The sequence below is a fragment of the Danio rerio genome, chromosome 12 (assembly GCF_052040795.2).
Source record: "Danio rerio strain M-AB ecotype USA chromosome 12, GRCz13ab, whole genome shotgun sequence".
Lineage (NCBI taxonomy): Eukaryota > Metazoa > Chordata > Actinopteri > Cypriniformes > Danionidae > Danio > Danio rerio.
In genome coordinates, this window is record NC_141032.1 from 39,755,097 (window position 1) to 39,780,970 (window position 25,874).

The 25,874-nt window shown below is 34.6% G+C and overlaps 1 long non-coding RNA gene across 15 annotated transcripts in view; it reads left to right on the forward strand.

Annotated features, from left to right (window-relative positions):
• The window catches only part of LOC108191741 (uncharacterized), a 197,626-nt gene that overhangs the window by 62,979 nt on the left and 108,773 nt on the right, over positions 1–25,874 (forward strand). For 13 of the 15 annotated variants that reach the window (XR_015504428.1, XR_015504427.1, XR_015504425.1 and 10 more), the window contains one exon: positions 10,433–10,508. The exons of the other annotated variants lie outside the window; for them this stretch is intronic. This is a non-coding gene — a long non-coding RNA (uncharacterized LOC108191741). The remainder of the gene's footprint in view (positions 1–10,432; positions 10,509–25,874) is intronic. 15 annotated transcript variants of the gene reach the window in all.

The following is a 25,874-nucleotide window of genomic DNA, read 5'->3' on the forward strand; positions in this document are numbered from 1 at the left end:
ACTGATATTTACATCTCCCCTTTACAAAGTGTAGTTTTAGTCTAATGAAAATATTATTGCAGTTTTAAATAACAGCTTAAACTATTTTTTGTTTTGTTTCTGTATTTTTCTTTGGTTTTGATTTTAGTTAAAGTTTTAGTTGTTTTTTATTTATTATTATTATTATTATTATTATTAATAATAATAAACTATTATTATCAAACAAAAATTACTGTAATAAATGCATATAAAGATGCATACATACAATAAAATATTATATGCAAAAATGTATATTCAGTTATTTTCTTTTTTGACTTGGTCAAAACAGCACATGTTTTACGCAGTTGATGCCCTTCCAGCTGCAACCCATCTCTGGGAAACATTTATACTCACTCACTCATACACTATGGACAATTTAGCCTACCCAATTCACCTGTACCACATGTCTTTGGACTGTGGGGGAAACCGGAGCACCCGGAGGAAACCCACGCAAATGCAGAGAGAACATGCAAACCCTACACAGAAACGCCAACTGACCCAGCCGAGGCTCGATCCAGCAACCTTCTTGCTGTGAGGCGACAGTACTACCTACAGTACAGAGCCAATAAATATATATAAATATACAAAAAAACAAAACTCAGAAAAGGCTTCTTATGGTTTTATGCTGTCCCCGTCAGACAGCTCATGCAGCGAAAGTGGCTGTGATTACAGGGAGAGCTCATTACTTTATGATGGTTATCAAAGGGTCATGACACCTCAGTTGAGTAAAGAACAGCTGGTGTCCAATGCTGAAGTCCATCCCAGATCTGTTGAAATGACCCACAGTCCACCTGCCTTCTGGAGATCATCTCAATCACCTCAGGAAGAGCCACAGGCCCGCACCGGTTCCCCCTCAGCCAGTGCAAGCTGCTACCAATCACAGAGAGGACAACTTCATAAACACCAGCATTAGCATATAAAGAGGGAGAAATGGCAGTTAGTTGGACCCCCTGGCACTGTTAAATGGCCGATGAGAGACCACCAGCATCCCAGAGCACAATCAGTGTGAAGAGGAAGAGCAAGTGGTGGGGATTTCAGATGGGTCTCATGTCCTCAGGCAGAGGGAGGACAGTCCTGCTCTGATCTGATAGATTGTGCTTGTGCTGTGAGCTTGGATTTGCTCTCAGCATCTCTGGCCTCTTATGCATTACTTTTTTCCTTTTTATCTTGCCATTTTTTTTCAAAATGTTTTCACAGAGGCAAATCTTTTCCATTTGTTTCTTGCACTTCTTATTTTCATGTTTTTTTTATTTTCTCTTTTTCCTCTATTCTTTTTAATTTTTTACTTAATGTTTCTTATTCTGTTTCTATTCATCCTTCCTTTTTCTGTTGGATTTTCTTAATTATATATTTCTGTCTGTCTTGTATCTTTCTCAACATCCTTCCCCCTTTCCTTCCTTCACTCCCTCCTCCCTCCCTTCCTTCCTTCCTTCCCCCCTTTTCTTCCTTTATTCCTTCCTTCCTTCCCCCCTTTTCTTCCTTCATTCCTTCCTTCCTTCCTTCCCCCCTTTTCTTCCTTCCTTCCTTCCTTCCCTCCCGCTTCCTTTCCCTCTTCCTTCCTTTCTTCCTTCCTTCTTTCCTTCCGTTCTTCCTTCCTTCCTTTCCCCCTTCCTTCCTTCCTTCCTTCCTTCCTTTCCCCCTTCCTTCCTTCCTTCCTTTTTTCTCCTCTTCCTTCCTTCCTTCCTTCTGTTTATTTGATTTTTATTCTACAATTCATTTCATCCCATTTATTTTCCATTTACCCCCTTTTCTGTTTCTTTCCTTTTTCTGATTGTTTTCTTAAATTGTTAACTTTCTTCCTTCCTTCCTTCCTTCCTTTTTTTCTTTTGTTTATTATCTTCTTTCTGTTTATTTTCCGGTTTTCCTGTCTCTCCTTTGATCATATTTCTTTTCTTTTTAGCTTTTCATTGTCCCGTTTTTGTTTTCTTTCCTTCTTCTTTGCTTAATTTTCCCCACCTGTTTTCTTTCTTTCTTTCTTTCTTTCTTTCTTTCTTTAATTTTCTATAGATTTCTTTTTTCTTGTCTTTTTTATAAGTTTTCACTTAGGTAATCATTTTGATTTGTTTTTTTTATTTGTTTCTTTCACTCTTTCCTCTTCCTGATTTTTTTCTAGTCATTTTCTCCTTCCTTTCCTCTCATTTTTTTGTTTTTACTTCCTTCATGTTTTTTTCTCTTTCTTTTCTTCTTTTATTTCTATTCATCCTTATTTTTTCTCTTGGTTTTTTTGTCATTCTATCTTTTTTGTGTCTTCCTTTTATATTTCTCAACATCCTTCCTTCTGTTTATTCATTTCTTTTTATTCTCCATTTCTCCTTTTCCTGTATCCTATATTCCTTTCATCCTGTTTCTCTTTCCTTACTTTTCCTGATTTCTTTACCTTTCCTGATTCTTTCTTTCTTTCTTTCTTTCTTTCTTTCTTTCTTTCTTTCTTTCTTTCTTTCTTTCTTTCTTTCTTTCTTTCTTTCTTTCTTTCTTTCCAGCCACGTGGATACTTAGAATTAATCGCATATTTGTGAGCGTGCGTGTGTGTAAATAAATAGATGGATGCCTGGCTGTATATTGATTATAGATTAATTACAGTGTTGTGCATATATAGCACAAAATCTACAATTCATCCAGTTCTATATAAGTGACTTGCAGATGCCAAATAAAGGTCACTAACCATGTAACTGATGACCTGTCAATAGACCAATCCTGTTACATCATCAGTTTAAACTCAATGAGATGTTTGCAGTCAATGAGATGTTGCCAGATTGACAGTGAGTTAATATGAATACAGTCAATAGTATAGGTTACACATTAACCGGGTGACTCTTCCAGTGATCCTGGATAAAATGAGAAAACAAATGAAGCTTCAGGTGCTTAATCAAACACGTTTAACCAGGTGTTGTAGCCAGTTAATTTATTATTGTTGTTGTTGTTGTTGTTATTAATATTATTTGATATATGCTTATTTATATTTATATAAGACACCGAGTTTGTATACCCCTTGCTATGTATTAAAAGTAAAGTAGAAGTTGGGTTTAGGTTTTGGAAAGGATTAGGGATGTAGATTAAGATCATTCTTTTATAACTACTAACAGGGTTCCCATGCTTTCATGAACAGCAGATTCAGGGAATTTAAAGAATATTTTATTTACATTTCAAACTACAGCTGATCAAATCATTATAAAACTGATAAGTGACATTCTAACTTGATCTCTCTCTTTTGTGTGTTGCAGTGCAGTATTTATATAGTAATCTGGTAGTGTTTGCTTTGGCTTTTTCTGGGTTAATTATTGTGATCTCCCAATTGCAATAGAGAAATACTGGAAAATCTTTGTATATCTGTACTCTGTAGTTGTACGCACTCCAGCTAATACATTGCAGATTCTTTAACACTAAAGGGTTTGGTTTAGGTCACAACTATTAACAAACCCTTAACTAACATTACTAGCTTAATAAACTACTAACTTGCTTGTATTAAAAGTAAAGTAGAAGTTGGATTTAGGTTTTTGGTAGGATAAGGAATGTGAAATAAGATAATACTTTTATATACTAACAGGGTTCCTAAGCTTTCATGAACAGCAGATTCAGGGAATTTAAAGGATATTTTAAAGCACCAACAATTTTTAATTAAGCACCTTTGTAATTAGTACCCTCAGCACATGCAGCACCAAGTCCTTACTGTACTTAAAGGTGCTGTATGTAATACATAGCAAGTTAGTTTATTAGGGTAGTAGTGTTAGTTTAGGGTTAGTTAACACCATGAGTTGTGACCTAAACCAAACCATTCAGTGTAACCGAATTTGCAATGTATTGGCTGGAGTGCGTACAACTTACAATTATTTTCATCAAACCATGTGAGCTCTTCTTGCTGGCCTTGAGTTTACAGTCCCACTTATTTCTCCATGGTTCGTGACCCTGATAATATCAGTCATCAGCTCCTCACAGCACTTAGTGACTCGTCTGAAAACTTGTAGTGTGATTTAAACCCCAGGTCGCAATGCTAGAGATATTCATTCAGCACGTCTCCAGCGACTCATCCCGTTCTCTGAAGAGCGATAGTGTTCCTCGTCACGTCCAATTCCTCTTCCTCCTGTGGTTCATCAGTGTTTCTCTGTTGCTGCAAACAGATGCTGCTCTCTGATGGAGAACCACACTGATGGGCCACCGACTGCGCCTGCTAAGTCATTGCACTGACAGATGGGATGTGTGTGTGTGTGTGTGTATATGTGTGTTTGTGTGTGTGTGTGTGTGTGTGCTTTTAAGTATTTATTTGCTCATCGTAATAATTCAGCAGCAATTTGTAAGTCTTTTAAAAAAGTTCCTGGGTAGCAATACAGTGTGTTATATTGTATTTAATGTAACCTATTTCATATTTTAAGTCATAAAAGGTGAAATTATATAGGTACATGTTTAAACATAATGCTTACACTGCAAAAAATATAAATATTTAAAAATAGGCACTATCCTTATAAGGAAACTACATAGTTGCAATCTACAGCAACTACATTCTCGATTACAAAAGCCTCAAAAGTATATTATGTTGTCCAACAGCAGCAATATTTATCAAACTGTAGAGTGTCCTCAGCTTGTTGCTGTATGTAGGTGGAGTAATACACAAGGGTAAAAGCTAAAGAGGCTGGACGAGTGCTGTTACTGGCAAAATATTGCACGGCTATCAGCCAATCAGATTCAAGAACCAGACAGAACTGTTTATTAAAGCATGATGCACTCATTAGCAATCTTGCTAGCTTCTGTGTCAGCCTGTCTGCTCGTACTGGCTCCGCCCCCGTTGCCCCAGCAACCCTGGACCCCTGACACAAAAAAGCCAATCGCCAAACACTTCTCCAGGCACTAGCTCGCAAAATGGCTAGTAACGTTAATGTAATCCCAGACATCCCAAGTCTCTCGGAAGCTTCGGGAGACAGCTGGATGCTCACAAACGAATGATAATCTTCTGGAAATCGCGCATCTTCCCCGGTCCTTAAATACGTCGTACACCCCTCTCCACCGCTTCCCTCCCAGCTCTTCAGGTACGTTGGGCACAACTCACCCCCGCTGCTCAGGTACATCGCACGCACACGCCTCCACCGCTCTTCAGATACGTCGCGCTATGGTCGCGCACCATCACCGCTACCAAGAGAGTGGTGGAAAAAAAACATCTGAGAGATCTTAATCGGTAGTGAAAATGTCGGGTTTAAAGAAAATGTTAAATTTAATAGAGCCCCGTTACATTATTCCTTCATAAGCCCATTTCAGTCAGATAATTCCTGCTTTCAGATCCACTGTTACATTCCTGTACATTCCTGTTGCGTTATGAATATTATTATTTTTTCTTCTTGCTAGTCTCTCTCTCTCTCCCTCTCTCTCCCTCTCCCTCTCTCTCCACACTTGCTTGCTCTCTGCCTCTCTCCAATAAAATGGCAGGTGACAATGAGTCAAATCAAGCAGATCTGTGCTGTCTGAGGAAAAGGTGGACACTCATCTTTCTGAAAATTTCTGAAAATAAAAAAATACTTAAAAATTGATTGAAACTGAGTTCCATATAAAAAGTAAATTGTTCTTTTTTTGTTTACTGCTACAATATATATATATATATATATATATATATATATATATATATATATATATATATATATATATATATATATATATATATATATATATATATATATATTTTATGAGCAGCTTTTTGGTTTTGAGTGTAAAGAAGGATTTGTTTTATTTGCTGCTAAGCAGAAACCCCGGGAGTATAGCTCTATCACTGTTTAAAGTAAAAAAAAAAAAAAAAAAAACAGGTCAAACTTTTATGATGTTAGTTTTAATACAATAAAAAGTTCCATCAGAGAAATCCTCTGGCTTTTTTTGCTGTATCGAAACGTACCGAACTGTGACACCACTGTGTCGAATCGAACCGTAATTTTTGTGAACCGTTTCATCCCTAATATATATATATATATATATATATATATATATATATATATATATATATATATATATATATATGACTAAAAACAAGTCAGAAACTCCAAGACAAACTTTTTTTTTTTTTTTTGCAGTGATTAAAATAGTTCTGGGACTAAATAACTGATTATAAATGGTATGTTTACCTTGCAATACACTGTAAAAAGTGGAAAGCATTTTCAGTCCTTCGAGCCTATTAACCCCCTGCTTAATTTCATAACTTCACAATAGGTTGTTGTCTAGTCATTAAATTTACATTACAAGCCCCCTTTTTATGAGAATCATTTAGTCTTGCCTTTTTGTATATGCAAATAATTGTTTTTAAATTGCAAAGCACATTTGCCTTTGATTATGTGACACTAAATATAAAAACGAAGAGCGTTTGCACCAATTTCCATCTCTTTATCCCCCTTGCTGGATGTAACAGATTAGGTAATTTGATGGTTAGTTGTAGTGCGTCATCTGACCATTAAATTTACATTACAAACACATTCTGTGTGAGCATAATTTAGTTCTTCGGGTTTTTGTTTGTTTGTGTGTGTGTGTGTGTGTGTGTGTGTGTGTGTGTGTGTGTGTGTGTGTGTGTGTGTGTGTGTGTGTGTGTGTGTGTGTGTGTGTGTGTGTGTGTGTACTAGTGTCCACGTAACACATTTGTTGTGCAACATAAAGCATTGAATGTGAAAATAAAAAAAAAAAACACTTGGAGCAATTAATTTTTTAACTTAGCCAAAATAACAGCTAGTTTTATGCTACTTTTTATGTTTCGATTTCTGGGCGACACAGTGGTTCAGTGATTAGCAATGTCGCCTCACAGCAAGAAGGTCGTTGGTTCAAGTCCTGGCTGGGCCAGTTGGCATTTCTGTGCGGAGTTTGCATGTTCACCCCATGTTGATTTCCTCCGGATGCTCCTGTTTCCCCCACAGTCTAAAGACAAGAGCTATAGGTGAATTGAATAAACTAAATTGGCCGTAGAGTATGTGTGTTAATGAGTGTGTATGAATGTTTCCCAGTACTGGGTTGCAGCTGGAAAGGCATCCGCCACGTAAAACATATGCTGTATAAGTTGGCGGTTCATTCAGCTGTGGCGACCCCTGATAAACAAAGGGACAACTGTAAGCCGAAGGAAAATTAACGAATAAATGAATAATTTGGTCTCATTTATAGGAGCCGCAAGAACTGTGAAAACAAACTTTTACTTTTTTCTGAAACTTGGAACATAATTTCTGTCATCATGGCAAAATATATCATTTATTAGAAATGAGTTATTAAAACTATTATATTTAGAAATGTGTTGAAAAAAAATGTATCTGTTAAACAAAAATTGGAAAAATTTTACAGGGAGTTAATAATTCAGGAGGGCTAATGATTCTGACTTCAACTGTCTTTAATTTTAATGTAAGTTGTAATGTGTCTAGTCATTACATTTAAATTCATATTAATTAAAAGTCTTTTCTGGAGACTAGCATCAGCAGGATCGCATTTATGCTTTCTTCCAAATAGCATGAGAGTTAAGATCCTGATAAGTGCACCTGAGGCCGCCCCGGGGCCGATCTGTTGTTCATTATCTCTTCCCGATGTCTTCTATCCTCCTCCTATCACAGCTGCTCAGCCAAACATCCTTGTCGTTTGATTAACGCCTCTCTCTCTTTTTCATCCCTCACTCCGGAGTTAAACATTTCCCTCTGCTGTTATGCGGTTGTTTATTTCCTGTAGTGATCGACCTCATCCTGTGCACAGATTTCGGACCCCAGGGCCGCTTCTGCAGCTCTTTTAAGTGTCCTTGTCTCAGTAGGGCACCTGGATTTCTCTGCCCTTTAAATGTAGGCGTACATTTTGTCTGTAGGATGTTTTTTTAGTCTTTCATGTGCCATTGACCATCACACAATCAAAGGGTGTGTAGAAACTGTCTCCGAATCAGATTTTCCCTAAAGGGCAAACACATCTTTCAAGTTTTACTTAGATGTGTCAAAATCTATCTCTTGCTTTTGTTCATTTTCTTTTTTTTTTCTAATGTTTCACTTTGAAAAAGTTAAGTAACTGATTTGGCTAAATACATATTAAGATAACAATTTATATTCTATTTTGCTTGATTTTGTTCGATATTGTTGTAACTACCTAAAAATACCAACACAACCTCATGGCAGTTCATAATAATTTTTTATTTAGGGGCTAAGTCATATGAATTCGTATGATCAGTTTAGTACAGTGATGCCCAAACTAGGGCACATGGTTTGGCCAGCCATTCCAGAAGGAGAATTATGGGGATGGTTTGATGTTTTATTGTTAAAAGCTAACTAAAATTAAGTGTTTCAATTAAATGGCTTAAATTAATCTGATTTTGTTTAAATACACATACTGTCGCCCAGCAATGCAGAGAGTTTGTTGAGCAAATCAAGTCAAAGGCAGATTCTGCTTGACTAATGTGTTCAGGATTGAACTCCACTGTTATAAATGTGATTGTTTATGTTTTTATTGCATTAAGTTATAATTTAGTTATACTGCATTAGTTATACTGCATTAGGTTATGTCATTTAAAGTAATGTTTCTGTTTATTTTAAAATATAATTAAGTAAATTAGGAAATTACCCATGGCAACTTTAATGTAATATAGTTTTGTATGTTTACCTTTGCCCCACGACTCTCAATATTTGGTTTTTGGCCCTTTATATGAAAAAGTTTGGGCACCCCTGGTTTAGTATGATTTGCTCATTGGTTTAGAGATGGGGTTTGGTGCCACTCCTCCTTTTTAAAATTGTACATTTTCGTATGACTGAACTTGTACAAGTTCGTACGAATTAGCCGCTATATTGACGAAACATAAAAAAGGTATGTTTCTTTGTGAGATCAGGCTGAAAATGACACATCTGGCATGCTCCAAATAATTATGAAAATCTTAGAAATTAAAAGAAATAACTTTAATTTTAGTTTAGATTTGTGATCCATTTTTTTTGTAACTTTTCTCTATTTTAAAGAACATTATTTGATTTACAAGTAAAATTATAAAACAATGCTAAATAAAATTTAGTTTTGTTTAGTTTTTATGCTTTATTTTTGTCACTTAAAACTACACAAATTAGAGATGTGTTGAGTTTTGGTATACAGTTGTCTTTAAAAGCTAATAATCTAAATTTAAACATACAAAATTGTGTCATTGTTGTTTATTTTCACTGTTTTTGGAGTGCCACTCATTGTAAGTTTTGTCATTGTAAAAATAAATATATATTTATATTATTTTGATATTATTTATATATTAGTTTATTGTATAAATTTTCTTTTATATTTTTATATATAGCAGGACAAGTTGTAAACATTAGAAATTGAAAGAAATAACTTTCAAATAACTTTTAAATTTTTTTCATTACTTTTTGTTAATTCAGTTCATTTGAAACTTTTCTTATTAATTTAAAGGACAAAGTTTTTTATTAGATTGAATTATAAAACTTTTTTTTTTTTTTTTGGATGTTTTATTTTTGTCACTTACTTAAAACTACCCAAATTAAATGGGTGTTGAGTTTTGGTATACAGTCAAAAGCTAATAATCAAAATTTCAACATACAAAATTTAACATGCTGGATCCGTTACCCTGATCTGTTCCAGGACGTCACAATTCACAAATTAAGCACTGGTAATATTGTGATCTCCCAACTGCAACAGAGAAATACTGGGAGATATCTCTGTAGATTGATAGTATTTCATGCAGTTATTTTCTTTAAAATAACTGCATGAAATACAGTCTTAAATGTCTTAAATCTTAAAATGTCAACAAAATCACCTGTTTTGTCATCACTTAAAACATTATGCTAGAGAATCATTCAAACACTATCTCTAAAATGATGTTGGTGAATTAGTAATGGCTTCTGCTGTTTTTACGTCAGCTGCAGATGTGAATGAATGACAGAAGAAAGTAGTTCCTCGTTCAAAAGTTTTTTTAGACTCCGTATTTAATTTTATTTTTATAAACACGATTATGCCATCGAACTGCACGTGTAGAAGTTCAATGTGGCTGTACGTGCCAATGCACGGCTCCCACTAGTGCCAATATACAGCCACATCGCACTGCTATTTGGGTGATATTGCTCATATTCTTATATATAAATATGAGCAATTTATTCATTCATTCCTTAATTTTTTTTTTTTCAGCTCAGTCTCTTTATTAATCAGGGGTTGCCACAGCGGAATAAAGCCCCAGCTTATCCAGCACATGTTTTATAGTCCTCTATATTTTTGTGTGCAACAGGACTAATTGTGCTTTCAAAGCATTTGAAGCACATCTGTGCACAAGAAAAGTGCAGGATTTAAAAAAATAAAAAAAAATTTTGGATTCATAAGTAATGTAAATAAATCCACTGCTTGTTTATAAACACTCTCTGCTCTTCTTCCATGTCTTCATGTTGCATTTCTTTCCCTTTTTTTTGTCCTCTATCCTATCCTATCCTTTCTTCTTTTTTTTTGCTCTGTACTTCAGATTTAGAGGGCAAGTGGAGATCTGCACAGATGGCTCAGCACTTGTTGGACTGACCTCAGATGCTGTCCAGATGCAGGTCAGTGCTCGGGTTCAGGGGTCTGTCTCTGTGAGTTATAGCCCACTGTTATGAACTGAAACAGAAAGGCCCGACACAAGACTCCATATAACACACCAGGCCCGGCGCCAGGAAGTCAAAACTGAGGGGGCACTTTAAATCCATAGGGGGGCACTAGACCTGGTGACTGATTTTGGTCTCTTGTTTCTTTCATTTAGGCTATTTATTCGCATTTATTATTACTTTGCATTACTGCCTAAGTTACTGACCTAAGGCAGTAATATAGGCTACGTTTTAATAGTAATAACAATACGCAGTTTCGCTATTACGAATTTTATTAACGATGGTAATGCATACCGCTTATTAATGCAGACTGATGGTGGCTTCAGTGCCAAACGAGTGCTTTAAATCATATGTTATTCTCCTTATTTCCGTTTTATTTCAAATAACAGCCCTATGAATGTTTAAAGTTTTAGGTAAAGACGTCAAATTATGCCCACACATGCAAGCTGACCCACGATCAGACAATTCATTTAACCGGTAAATAAATATAGTGAAATCAGCTTAACCGAGTCATCACGCTTCACAACCAACATCAGTGTTGGGGAAAAGCTAAATGTGACAATCTAATGTCATTCAAAACAATTACTTAGTTACATTTTAAGGCATTAGTGTAGCCAGAAAAATACCTAAAAAAGATACAAAAATTCACAGTTATTACCGTGAAAATTGGTTAAATTTTTATATGCTGTATAACTTTTTTTTTCATCATTTTAAATGTAAAAACAAAGATTTGTCTAAGGCTATTATAAATGTGCTTTTTTCGTGATATAGTAAACCATCATAAACCATATGTACCATAGTTTCTAGGCCTACCCGTCATTTTATTTATTAATTATTTTATTTATTAGGCCTTTTTTAATAGCTTGTTTTCAGGTTATTTTCATTTTAGGGCCATGAGCTAATTCAAAACAAACTCGATGTGTTGTATTTTAGCTCTCAAAACAGATCTACAATATATTTTATGTTGTTTAATTTTGCATGAGCAAATAGCAGTATAGCCTAAGTTACATACTTTTAAAAGATTATCATTCTGCCTACCTGCAGCGCACGAGATTTCTCGGTTGATCCGCGGTAAATCCACTTAAGCACTATACCTATTCCATTTATAACACTGCAAACTTGACTTCGCAGGCCGATCATCTTTAAACGCAAAATGCATTTATTATGTGTTATACCTTGACTGCAGTTGCATAATGGGATGTTTCTCTACGCAACTGTAAAAGTGCACTTTTCAGCAAAATGAAAGCAAACATTCAAAGGGTTCTGCGTTTTGTCAATTTTAGCTTAATTGTAATAATATTAATAATAATATTAATAAATAAATTAAAATATTATATTATTTATAGTGTAGCCTACTGTGGGACTGTGCAGTAAACTATTTATTTTTATTAAAACATTTTTATTAGGCTACATCTTCCCGAATAACTAATAAATGACTGGCAGTTGCGTCTCTGCTAAAATTAATTTAACAGCAAATTTCTTATGTGTTTTTTCCTTTTAGAGCTCAAGAGAGTTGTGTTTAAATAATTAGTTAACCAAAACATGTAATGAATTAAGCTGCTCCTATCATGTCACCCATTTTCTCCCTTGTGAGTTGAGTGCGCCTCCATCGCCGTGTGCGCGTTTTAAAGGCTATTTACGGGCGCACCAGACCTGACGCGGGGACCGGATCTCTGGACTATAGGACTAGCTTTAACCTCACCATTTTCATAATTTAATTGCTATGTCATATATTTTAAAATATTTAAATGTGTGTTCTGAAGGTTGGAAGGACGGGAGTGTTAATAATTAATGACAGAAAGAATTTTCAGTTTGAGTGAACAATCCTTTATAAAAACTGGGGGGGCACAAACTCTGTCTGAGGGGGCAATGCCACCCTTTGCCCCCCCGTAGCGCCGGGCCTGTAACACACTCTATATATGCATGAGGATTGAATTACAAGTTCCTTTCCTTGTCCGGACCAATGAAGGACATATAGTGACCACAACTGGGGATTAAAGACTGAAGGAAAACAGCAGGGCACAAGTTGCCAATATCCTGGAGCTTGGAGTAACATAATTAAGCTCTAATGTTGTTTACCAGACACATAATGGCTATTTGATGTCTTAGCCTCTTAACAAAAAAGGAAATGTTTTCTTGATAGTAGAATAATCAATATTATCTTGATGGAATTGGAAACTGTCATGAATTGTAATCAGCAATTAAGCTTTAGGTATTGAATAGAGAGGCAATTTTTATCCAAATTGTCTTAAGGTAAATTTAGGAATTGTATCAGTGGGAGTTTAATGGGGATTGAATCTTGAGCTTAATCGAATATTCTAGCCTGAAAACAAGTAAAGCACAATGGATAATGAACGGTAAAGCTCTTTCATCCCTTTTGTTCTTCAGTTAATAAAATTAAATCTTAAAAAGATTTTTCACAGTGCAGAAAGAGTTAGTGAAACAGTGTGTAAATAATCAGTAAGTTCTTTTAATACAGTATTCTGATGGTAGGGAATTGGTTTGAATAAATGTCTGACTTAACTTTTTGTGTATATTAGATTCTTATATTTGTTGTCACTCATTTATTTACTTACTTTTTGATTATTCACTCACTCATCAATTATTCCCTCACTTATTGATTGTTCACTCACTCTCTCACATTCTGATTCTTCCACTCTCAGTCATTGATTCATTCAAACACTCACTTGTTTACTTATGTATTTACTTATTGATTTTTTTACTCACATTGATTTCTTCGCTTTCACTCATTGATTCATTCATTCCCTCACTCATTGATTATTCACTCATTTACTCATTGATTATTTTACTTTCACTCATTGATTCATCCATTCACTCACTCATTGATTATTCACTCATTTACTCATTGATTCTTTAACTCTCACTCATTGATTCATTCATTCACTCAATTGTTTGCTCATGTATTTACTCACAGTTTTTTTTATTCCTTCCCTTTCACTTATTGATTCATTCATTCACTCACTCACTCAATGATTTCTTCACTCATTGACTATTCATTCACTTATTGATTCTTTCACTCACTTGTTTATTCATTTATTCACTCACTCACTGATTTTTCACTCATTCTCACTTTTTCACTCATTCCTTCACTTTCACCCATGAATTCATTCATTCACTCATTCATTGATTATTTACTTACTCGTTGATTTTTTTAATTCACTCTTTGATTTATTCATTCACTTACGTGTTTTACTTATTTGTTCACTCACATTTCTTTCTGTATAGATCACTCACTCACTCACTCACTCATTGATTATTCACTCATTCTCACTTTTTCACTCATTCCTTCACTTTCACCCATGAATTCATTCATTCACTCATTCATTGATTATTTACTTACTCATTGATTTTTAATTCACTCTTTGATTTATTCCTTCACTCACTTGTTTTACTTATTTGTTCACTCACATTTCTTTCCGTATAGATCACTCACTCACTCACTCACTCACTCACTCACTCACTCACTCACGCACTCACTCACTCACTCACTCACGCACTCACTCACTCACTCACTCACTCATTGATTATTCACTCATTCTCACTTTTTCACTCATTCCTTCACTTTCACCCATGAATTCATTCATTCACTCATTCATTGATTATTTACTTACTCATTGATTTTTAATTCACTGTTTGATTTATTCATTCACTCACTTGTTTTACTTATTTGTTCACTCACATTTCTTTCCGTATAGATCACTCACTCACTCACTCACTCACTCACTCACTCACTCACTCACTCACTCATTGATTATTCACTCACTTACTCAGTCATTGATTATTCACACACTTTCACATATTGACTCTTTCACTATAAATTATTTTACCCAATCACTCACTCATTTATTCACTCACTCATTGTTTCACTCACTAACTTACATTGATTCCTACACTTTTGCTTATTGATTCCTTTATTCCCTCATTCATTTTCTCACTCAGTATTTGATTAATTCATTCATTCATTTTCTTGTCGGCTTAGTCCCTTTATTAATCCGGGGTTGCCACAGCGGAATGAACCGCCAACTTATCCAGCATGTTTTTTACGCAGCGGATGCCCTTCTAGCTGCAACCTATCTCTGGGAAACATCCATACACACAAACACTCACACTACGGACAATTTAGCCTACCCAATTCACCTGTGATGCATGTCTTTGGACAGTGGGGGAAACCGGAGGAAACCCACGCGAACGCAGGTAGAACATGCAAACTCCAAACAGAAACGCCAACTGAGCTGAGGCTTGAACCAGCGACCCAGCAACCTTCTTGCTGTGAGGCGACAGCACCACCTACTGCGCCACTGCTTCGCCCATTTGATTCACTCATTCATTGATTTTTTTTCATTCACCCATTGATTGATTGATTCATTCATTCATTCCTTCACATACTCGTTATTTCACTTTCACATTGATTCCCTCATTAATCGAATTACTCACTCGCTCACTTGATTATTCGTTTGTTTGTTCATCTGTTCATTTATCCATTTGTTCGTCCGTTCGTTTGTTCATTTGTTCGTTTGTTTGTTCCATAGAAAATTATTTTTACTTTGCACAAATTGGTAGTTATTTTTGCACTCTACCATATATCTGTTCAACTAAAACAGTACTTTGATGCTAATACACTGTCTCCTTTTATGTTTTTGTAAAACAAAAAATTGGGTCCCACTTTATATTAAGTGGCCTTAACTAATATGTACTTACACAGGAATTAATAGTTTGTTACAATGTACTTATTGTGTAAATACATGTATTTACTGTGTACTTATGCTTTATTAAATACATGTATGTAATTACATCTGTAATTAACTTTTGTAATTACATTTGTAAATACACTGTTGACCATCCCTTACACCTTAACCCACCCTTAAACCTACCCATACCACCAAACTCGTCCATAACCCAACCTTTATTCCAACTCAAAAGCACCACAAGTGTTCTTAAATACATTATAAACACAGTAAGTGCATTGTATTTATTTTTTGAAGTAATAACATAGTAGTTAAGGCCACTTAATATAAAGTGGGACCAAAAATTGTAACCTATTTTATTTTTGTGTTATTTGATGTATTTATGTATCTTATTTTAGAGATTAGATGGGTAGAAATTACTTTAGCCTTTTGTTTGAATCAATTATATGCCGTAATTGCTGTTGTTTGAGCTTTCTTGAAACATTCCTTCAGCAATTTTTTTTACACAACCACTAAAAAGCTGTTTATGCTTTAGGCAAACAAGCATTTTGTTACATATTTTTAAAAGGACATCTTTATGGTCAGAAATAAACAAACTACTGCTTATGGTCAGCCAGTGGGTCTGCATGTCCTCTCAGGCCGGCCGGCAGCATGGGTCCTCCTGCTCATGTTGTTCCTCTATAATTTGAGGGCCAGGTTTGAATGGTCCCTGAGAGGCGTTCAGCCTGCACTAACAGAAATAAAAGCTATTTAATGGCTGACTGTATCGTTTACCCTCATGAACCTGACACAACCTCCTTCATTCTTGTAGCAAGTGTAGTAAAACCCAATGAAGCAGGGAAATATGTTTACCATATGGCCTTTGATTGTCTGAGAAAAAAACTGAACTAGGGTCAGAGGGTGGAAAAAGGACACCCAGAATTCTCAAAGTTCCACCCTGAAGTGTGAGAATAGTGACAGTGTGAACATTATCCAGACGTTTAAGTGAAAAGTGTGTGTTTGTGTGTGCGGATGTTGGCTCACGCAATGACCTTTACCTTTTAAGATGGCATTACAGTTATAACTGTTTAAAGAAACAAACCTGACCCTTTATATTATTTTCTTCTGTGTAATTAATGTAAAAGCCAGAGTATCATTTGTTTAATTTAATAATTTAATATTCAAATACTGTTAATATAACTTTATTAAATTAACTGCAACACATAATGCAGTAATACTGATAATTGTATATTGTATTCAATGTATTTATTATTATTATTATTATTATTATTATTATTATTATTATTATTATTATTATTATTATTATTATTATTATTATCATTAAGTTTGCCTTTATTATTTTTTACTACTATAGGTATTATTACAATTATTATTATTATTATTTTATATTATTTTTTTGCTTCTACTACTACTACTATTATTATTATTATTACTTTTATTATTATTATTGTTATTATTATTCATTTATTTATTTTTTGCTTTTACTATTATTATTTTTTTATCCCAAAATTATATTTATTTTACAACACAATACAGCAATACTGAGCATTTTATATTATTTTAATGTATTTTCATTATTATCATTATTAATATAAATACAGTAATAATAAATTATTAATATAAATTTTGTTATTATTATTATTAATAATAATAACAGTAGTAGTTGTTGTAGTAGTAGTCTTGTTGTTACAATAAAATAATTGTAATACATTTTTTATTAAATTGTCATTATAAATATGAATTTATGTTGTGTGTTGTATTTACTTTTTTCTTTTTTTTCTTTTTTTTTTTTTGAATGGGTAATCAGATAAATTTAAAATATGTTTGCTGCCATTCGTGAGCTGTTTCCCCCCTCAGTGCTGGCAGTATCAGTGTGGCTATGATGGATATGATAAATAGGAGGAATTGTGGTCCGATTACTGCATTAATCTCTGCTGCTGCGATTGCTCTCTGCGGCTTGTAGATTAATGGTGATTGGCTTTTCCAGGGCCATCTAAGAGCTCAAACTGAGGTCTTATAATTAGGTTTACTAATCATGCTTACATTAACCCTGACCTTTCACCTCCTCCTTTTTTCTTCCTCTTTTTTCTCTCCTACATCATCTTCCCACTGAGTGTGGACCTGCAATTTTTCTTATCTGGGTCTTTAGTGCTGTTTTTCAAATGAAAATGATCTTAATTATTGGTGAATATGGGCATTTAATGCTGTGAATAAATCAGAGCGATATCTTTTAGGAGGCCTGTGGATATGGAAGTCATTTCTAATTATTTTTGCCGGATTGTAGACTATAAATAATAAATTGCAGTGCAGAACAATGGAGTTCAGGTGTAATTCACTGAGCTGATCAGCTGAGGGCAGTGAATATCTAAAAAAAATTGTGATCTCAGTGGGTATCTTTGTTGGGTTTTTTCTTTTAAAATGTATAAAATATTTTAAACAAAAGGATTTGTCACATTTGAGGTGATATTTTGACTTTCACAGAATTTTTTTTATTGCTAATCTGTTTGTCTTGTACTCCATTGGAATGTTTTTTATTATAATTGTATGCTAACGATATATGTATTTTATTATTTGTTATTTCTTAAAAAGTTAAAGACTAGGATAGAAAAATATGCTTTGAAGAAAAAAATGTTTAAGATACAATCTTTTTATGAAATAGTTCTTAAGGCCCAATCCCAATTCTATTTTTGTACCCCTATTTTCTTACCTCTTGGTTTCGAGTGTGGTCCTGACAAATCTTGTTTTATATTTAAAAGATATTGAAAAAAATGTATGTTTTATAAATATATTATTTTTATTATTAATATTATTATTTTATTTATTTATTTATTTATTTATTTATTTATTTATTTATTTATTTATTTATTTATTTATTTATTTATTTATTTATTTATTTTTATTGCAAAATTGTCCTCAAGTTTCTGGAAATTACCACCACAAATTTTGTCATTTTTATTGTGAAAAATCACAACAACAAAAAAATCACGAAAAACTAGGGGTAAATAGCGCAAGTGTTTGGACTTGTGGGGAAAGTCCCTGGAGGAAAACCCTGGGGAGAAAATGCAAACTCCACACGGAAATGCCGACTGACCCAGCCGTGGCTTGAACCAGCCACCTTACTGTGAGGCAACATCGCTACCCACTCCGCCACTGTAAAGCCCACCATGGCCAATTTATTCAGTTCACCTATATTGCATGCCTTTAAACCATCATTTGGACGGGAAAGCTGAGCACATGGAGGAAACCCATACGAACACAGGAAGAACATGCTAACTCCACACAGAAACACCAACTGACCCAGCTGGGACAGCCACCTTCTTGCTGCGAGGCGACAGTGCTAACCACTGAGCCACTGTGTCGCCCCTCACTCATTCACACCCACTCATTATTAAGTTACATTTATTCATTCACTCGACTCATCAAATCAATGAAGTCATTCATTCACTCATTCAGTCATTTGCTGGTTCAAACACTCAGTTATTCTTAAAAGATTCATTTACTCTTTCATATGATTCATTCATTCGCTAACTCACTTAATGATTGATTCATTTGTAGTCAATGATTGTTTGACTTTTTCACTCTCAGGGCCCTATCATACACCCGGCGCAATGTGGCGCTATTTTGAGAAACTGTAAATAGTCTGATCTTTAGACCAGAACAAAGTCGGTCTATTGTCTGGCGCAAAGTGCACCTGGCTTACACACTCCACACAAGATGTAGAGCAATACACAAATATCTTTACATATGAAAAAGATATAATATATATATATATATATATATATATATATATATATATATATATATATATATATATATATATATATATATATAATAAGGATATATATAGATTATAAATATAAATGATTAAAATATTACAAAACATTAATTTCTAGCTTACATGAATTTTAAAACCACTGCCTTCATACTTTCTTCATCTTGGGAGGCTTTTTCAGTTCATTCAATTCGCTTTTGTCTAATGTTATTATTATTAGCAGTATTATTTATTATATCCATATTTATATTTGTTTTATTAAAAACAAGCTAAGATTTGTCCACCTGTCAAGTTTTAGACCATATGGGGCATAGCAGGTGTATTTGGAAATAACTCAGTATTTTGACCACACTTCATTGTTATTATTCATTTATTCGTTTGCTGGAAATTAGAACTGAATTTAGAAATAGTTTTGAAACAAATCTTTGCGCTTAACAAACAAAATTAATTATTTATAGGCCAATTGATGTCTGTGCGTTAAGGTCTCCCTATCCACGAGAGCAAAAGCGAAAGTGAACTTACTTTACGTCCTGTAAATAGCAAATGCGCTTATGGCGCGACACAGATGCCTCTTAAAGGGAATGGGAGATGAGACTCTTATTGGTTTATTCTCAAAACACACCTATAACTCATTAAGAAAATAAACTCAACCCTTTTAGACCATGCGCCACGGCGCAAAGTGGATTTTCCCGTCCTTATATTAGAAAATATGGATTATGACACGCCCTGAATGCGTTTGCGCCCTGCACTTTCCGTTTTGAGCATGGACCGTCAAAATAGAGCCCTCAGTCTCTCACACTCACTTTTTGAATGGTTCACTTTTTCATTCACACACATTCATTAATAAATTGTATTTATTCATTCACTCAACTTGCCTCGCTTATCGATTGATTCATTACTTAGTCATTTGCTGGTTCACTCACTCAGTTACTCTAAATCGATTTATTCATATTTTATACACACTTACTTTTTTTATTGGTTCACTCTTTCGTGCATACACATTAATTCCTTCATTTTCCTTTGGCCTTAATCCCTTTATTCATCAGGGAATGAACTGCATACTTTTTCAGCATATGTTTTACACAGCAGATGCCCTTCCACCTGCATCCCAGTAGTGGGAAACCTCCCTATACACTAATTCACACAAATGGCCAATCTAGTTTATTCAGTTCACATATAGCTCACATATAGGAAACCGGAGCATGCCAACATGAGGAAAACATGCAAACTCCACACAGAAACGCCAACTGGCCCAGCTGGGACTCGAACCAGGGACCTTCTTGCTGTGTGACAGTACTAACCATTGAGTCACTGTGTTGCCCCATACACATTAATTAATTATTTAAACTTAGTCAATTACTTTACTCACTAACTCGCTTATCAATTACTTCTTTCACTCAATCATTTGCTCACTCAAAGTGCAAACCTAGCAGTGATCTTTATATTTAAAGTCAGTGATGTGTTTTAATGTTTCAGATTTAGCGGACTCTCACAGTAATCATATATTTATCCCATGCCTCTAATCAAGTAGAAAAGATATATTTGATTAGCATTTGAGTAGTTCTCTTTATATCCCGTTTCATGTTGCAGTTGTTTCTGTTTGTTAATGGTCACGCAGCGTTTCATACCCTGTGGGATATCTTGAGTGTTTTGAAGACAATCTCTGGTGTGTGACTTTATTAATTCAATCGTCCTCATGATACCCTCTGCTTGGTCTCTGGTTGGCTGTAATTGTGCTGGCAGGACTCCAGTGTGATTTGCTCCATATGGCAGTGTGAGATTCCTAACTCATTGCGGCCTGTCTTGAAATCCAAGTACTACAGTGGAGGTATGTTTTGGCCTTCTTCAATGGCATTTGCCCAACGGCGTATATATGTTCAGGCTGGCATTCTTCACACTTCAGAGAACAATGTATAAGGGCAGAGACCTGACCCATAACCCTTTTCTTGCAGAAAACCAGATAAAAAGCTGTATGACGGATGCTGGGCTAAATTTTTGGTACAATATATGTGAGCTTGTTGCAATAAATCTTGCAAATTTCATTTAGTATGTAAGGAACAGAATGGGTTCAAAGTATATTTCATATTAAAATTCTCTACTTGTCATCCTCAGGCAGCTTTCATAATAAAAATGAATGAAGGTCTGGTATTAGAGGGAATGAAACTTCTGTTATATTTATATATTTTTCGTTTTTGATGTTTCTGTTTTGTATTTTTATAAGAGTTTTTGCATTTTAGAGCTGCCATAACAAATGTTCAGCTTGGTGAAGAGACATCTGTTGTAATCACCTGTGTTCTTTTTGTTTTCATTATTCTTCAGCTTAGTTTCTTATTTATCAGGGTTTGCCACAGTGAAATGAAAGGCCAACTATTCCAGTATATGTTTTGCTCAGCAGATGCTCTTTAAGCCACAACACAGTACTGGGAAACACCCATACATTCTCACATTCACACACATACACTACGGCCAGTTGAGGTTATCTAATTCACCTATAGCGCATGTCTTTGGACTGTGGTGGAGACTGGAGCTTCTAGAAGAAACCCATGTGAACATGCGAACACTTAGGGCCCAGCCAGGGCTCGAAACATCAACCTTCGTACTGTGAGGCGACAGTGCTAACCACTGAGCACCGTGTCGCCCCCGTGTTCTTATTATTGTCTATTTGTTATATTCTCCAATTCTTGCTGCGGAATCATTTGGTAAAATGTTGTGTAGTTTGGCACACTGATAGAGGATAGTCTTAGCATTAATCACTGCCAATTTGGAGTTTCTAGCTCAAGCCCTCCAGCGCCACCATCTGTCCAAATTGGCATTTGTGTTTGTGCTAATAACTTATTTGCCAATGCAAATATTGCTCCCGTTGTGAATTGAAAAAATTCCCTTGAATTTTAACCCAATAAACAGGACCATGTAGACTTTTAATAACAAGCTTATTGACCTTATTCTGCGATGCGTAAGTGTGCTCGTTTTTGCGATTGCTTTAGAACTTCTGATTCAGTTAGAAATGACTAGGGATTACAAACAGCAGAAAACTGTCAAACCACTTGCTCTACAGACAAGTGTGTTCATGACTAGGATTTTTTTTTCCTTCACTTTTGTCAATTGGTGAAGTGTGTTCCTCGCCATTGGCTTGCTTGGTTTGGGAGTTCTGGAGCTGCACATTGATGGATTTGCTCTTCAGTATTTGGACTTTCAGCAGTGAAAATTAAACCACACTGAACTGAACTTCATCTCTGAAAGGTGGACTGACACAGTTTCAGTTCACTAGAACTTCTATGTTAAACTGCTTTGACACAATCTACATTGTAAAAGTGCTTTAGAAATAAAGATGAATGAATGAATGAAAAGTTAAATAAAATAATAAAAAGATGTCCGTTTGCAACATCAAGAAGCATAACGAGCTGTTTTTAATGTCTAAAAATCAATGGAAATGAATGAGACCTGAAGTCTCTAGCCAAAAAGATTCCAAAGGCTGCGCCTGCTAGCACGGAAAGAATAAGGTGTATATACAACGTTTTTTGTCCATACAACATGATACTTTCCAAGTCACTTAAAAAAAGTTTTTTATTAGACAACTTAATTGTTTTATGTTTAATCCATTTAAATTTGTAAAAAAAAAAAAAAAATGTTAGTTAACTTAATCGATTTGTGTTGTGACAACATGCTTTTTTTACAGTGTATTTTATCTATCGCAGGGACAAAAGTAACACACAGGTGGGTCAAAAGTGACAATAATATTTGCTAGATTTACTGGTTTAATGTTAATGTTAAAATTAACTGAAAACATATTTTGTCCCTTTTTTTTTTTTTTTTTTGCAAAAAATATAAAATTTCCATTTTCATTTTAAAGTTCAGCTCCATCAAATCTTTCAAAAGCAATCCAACAATGAAATATATACATTTTAAAAAGTTCTTTTTTTATTATTGTTATTATTGGCAATATGCATTAATTTTTTAAAACATCTGAATTCAAATACTGCAAACCATAATGTGGAAGTGAAAAATAAGGCATATTAGCAGAGTGACATAAATAACAGTGCTACTTCCATCCCCTCAAAAACTCTTGTTATTTAAACCTGATTTACTTTAAAATGTAAAACTCAAAAAATATCAAACTCAAGGATGTGTTATAGCTTTAAATAACCTGTAGATTGATAATTAGTGTGACACATGAAAAGAGAAACAACTTATAATAAGGAAAAAAAGAAGAACCACTACAAAAACTTTCTGCTCTTAAAAAAAAAAAAAAAAGAAATTTGCCGTTAGCAAGGACATGGTCTTGAAATCAGGTAATAATGGCAGCTTCATTAAGGCCAAAAAGGATTTTTTTTTAAATTGTTACAATTTTGACATTAGTGATGCATCAAGTCCAGAGACTCTTGTGTATATCATGATTTTATATAAAATTCACTTTAATGTGTGATAGGACTAAAACAAATGGTCATAAACAAATATTGTTAATGTTAAAGTTAACTGAAAACATATTTTGTCCTTTTTTTTTTCTTTTGCAAAAAATATTAAATGCCATTTTCATTTTAAAGTTCAACTTCATCAAATGTTTCGAAAGCAATCCGACAATGCAAAATGTTTTTTTTTTTTTTTACATTTTTTTAATTATTATTATTGTTATTATCATTATTAGCAATATGCATTTTTTTTTAAAAACATCTGAATGAAAATACTCCAAACTAAAACAAGTGACAAATAACGCATGGCTATAGGCAGAGTGACATAAATAACAGTGTTACTTTAGTCTCCTCAGGAGCTCTAGCCATTTAAAGCTGATTTACTTTTAAAATGAAAAACTCAGACATTTCAAACTCAATGATGTGTTAAATAAACTGTGGATTGATCATTAGTGTGACACATGAAAAAGAAACACAACTTGTAAAGGAAAAAAAAAAGAACACAATAATTTTCTGCTCTCAAAAAACAGAATTTGGAGCTATCCCAAAATCAGGTTATATTAGCAGCTCTATATCAAGAGTTGCATTCTGAATCCTGGAAAGTAAATGTTGTCCTGGCTTTGAGTAAATTGCTTTGTTACTTCCATCCCTGCTCTCCCTTATGTATTTAGAAAAAAACAGAAAAAAATTGAGTGCATTATACATGGAAATGTTGCTAAACACAATAAATCTTGCTTCACTGCCATGAGCATCGTTCGTTTTTAATGCATAGACAATAGTGGCTGCTTTAAATATTCCGCTTTAAATAGGTCCCTTTGTGCTCAATGGTTCTCAGCAGACTTGGGAGTGAGTAAATGATGACAAAAGCTTCATTTTGGGCTGAACTATCCCTTTAAGACAGTGCCTTGCCACTTTACCTAATTCATCATCGTTCAAATGTTAAACAGAGGAAATATATGGTCCGTCTCATCACCCCTGAATTCTTTCCTTTCAAAGCCTTTATTATGACCAGATCGTCTGTTCTCTCACATTAGCTTGATTGAGTATGATAGATGAGGCTGAATGGCTTCGATTTAGTCTGCTTCGACTCCATAAGTGGCGAGTGCTTCCTTCATCTGGACACTATGATGGACAGACTCTAGAGCAGAGGGCAGATCTGGCTTTGATGACCTAGCCTGGTCTTGACCTTGAAACCCTTATGATCGGGCCACTCGGGGCCAAATCATGGGGCCTCTTGAGCGAAAGGCCTTTTTGTGAGCGTGAAGAGTGAACATTTGCGGCTGCCGTTGGACGAGGGGGGGAGAGTAAAACAGCAGGTCTGTTCTGACCCTGGCGAAACGGTGCCCTAGGGAAAGACTTGCGTCCAGACGTGTTTTTCGGGTACAGCTCATGCTTGACCTCAGGGCGAGGAGAGATCAGGTTCTAAACAAGCACACGCATATTAGGGGATTTATGAAGCCGCCGGGGAACCGAAAGCAATGGTGCGAGGGTCACCTTTGATAGGAGGTGCTGTTTCTGTGTGTGTTTGTGCATGTGTGAAGGGTCAAGGGGTGTTTGTCCAAATTGTTTGTAGGCATGTAAATGTGTTTATGCATTGGCGTGTGATTTGTGTGTTTCTGTTTTTTGTGTTGAAGTCTAAAGTATGAGAATGAAATTACTTTTTTGGAAAGTAAATGAAGCATTCATTTGGCAGTAAAAAAGTTTATATCAATTTCAAGTCAAAGACATGAACTGATTGCAAAAGAAAACATCTGCTGTGTTTTTGAACTCATTTTACCTCATGTATGCATGACCAGTACACTCTACAAAATTCTGGGATATTTCAATCCAAATTTGCATGAAATATAGAGTAAATATACCACTGGGTTATTTATTTACACAATTTGTAGAGCAAATTCAACATAATTTTAGTTTTTTTTTTCTCTAATCAAAAAATGGGTTAAATTTGGCCTATGAATTTAATTTAAAATATTAACACAACAATATGTCTCATCCATATTTTACCTACACTATAACACCCAAAAAGTTAAGGTAACTCAAACCATTTAAGGAAACTGATTGCAACTATTTAAGTTCAGAAACGTATCCTAATAAACACTGTGAACTTAATTCATTTGAGTAAACGAAGCAATTTGAACACTGTAAAGTCCAATAAATGAAGATAACTCAAAACAACTGAGTACCGTAAAGCCCAATGAGTAAAGGCAACTCAAACTGTTTAAGGAAACCAATTTTTACAAACTATTTGAGTTAAAAACTAATCGGAATGAGTACTGTGAACTTGCTCCATTTAAGTTGAAGTAATGAGGTATTTAATTAACCCATTACCTTCAATACTGAGATCAAACTCTTATAAAAGTAGTAGAATTAACTTTCAGTCATTTTTGAGTTAACTACACTCATTTTATTTGGCTAAGTTGACTGTTGGGTTTTACAGTGT